This window comes from Mus pahari, chromosome 11 (genome assembly GCF_900095145.1).
Source record: "Mus pahari chromosome 11, PAHARI_EIJ_v1.1, whole genome shotgun sequence".
Lineage (NCBI taxonomy): Eukaryota > Metazoa > Chordata > Mammalia > Rodentia > Muridae > Mus > Mus pahari.
This window is the reverse complement of record NC_034600.1, coordinates 7,584,222-7,585,041: the sequence shown is the minus strand read 5'-3', so window position 1 is coordinate 7,585,041 and position 820 is coordinate 7,584,222. Positions and strand designations below refer to the sequence as shown.

The following is an 820-nucleotide window of genomic DNA, read 5'->3' as shown; positions in this document are numbered from 1 at the left end:
TTTTTTTTGCTATAATTTTATATTAACTTTTTTTTAAAAAAAGGACTAATAAAATTTTCCCGGCTATTTTCGTGAGCGAAAGTTGAACGTGAGTCTGTTGGAAATAGAGGCAGATACAGTTCAGTCTCTTGTAGTCCGCTGCTTTCCCGTTAGAGAGAGTTGAGCGAGCGCTAGCTAATGTCGCCGGCCATACTGTGTAAGCCACATTATTTTTAAAAAGAGTCATTTAATTTGGCTACTTTAAATAATTCTAAGGCTATTGAAGAAAAATTATTTCTCTTTTGACAGAGTGTATTTTCCAAAGCCTATTTCCATAAGTGATTATAAATTTAGGAGTCACATAATCCAATATAGTATTGGAAAAATTTTTGTTATCTAACTAAATGCATTATAAATTGCTAACATAAATATGTATGCTTTCTCAAGATCCTAAATATTTTTTTTAAATATAGAACGCTTCACAAATTTGCGTGTCATCCTTGCACAGGGCCATGCTAATCTTCTCTGTATTGTTCCAATTTTAGTATATGTGCTGCCGAAGCGAGCACAAGATCCTAAATATTTAATGATTGCAAATTAGCTGATCTAGAACATTTTTACAAAAAATATCTATAGTATGTACATTCTCTTCGGTATTTGGAGTTCTAAAGTCTTGCTACAACTTTGTACATAAATAGTGCCATTATTTGTCTCAATCTGGTGTTTACAATATCTTTATTAATGAGCATTTTCCATTTTTACAGTTTAGTTTTGAAGTTTGTACATTATTTTGTGGGAAATAATCCCTTTATTTCAAAAGACTTACTCATTGTAATTAATA

The 820-nt window shown here is 30.7% G+C and overlaps 1 non-coding gene across 1 annotated transcript; it reads right to left on the bottom strand.

Annotated features, from left to right (window-relative positions):
- Positions 1 to 442: 442 nt before the first annotated feature.
- LOC115065033 lies at positions 443 to 548 on the bottom strand. The gene has a single exon (XR_003844835.1). It is a non-coding gene; the product is annotated as a U6 spliceosomal RNA (small nuclear RNA).
- Between the last annotated feature and the right edge of the window lie 272 nt (positions 549 to 820).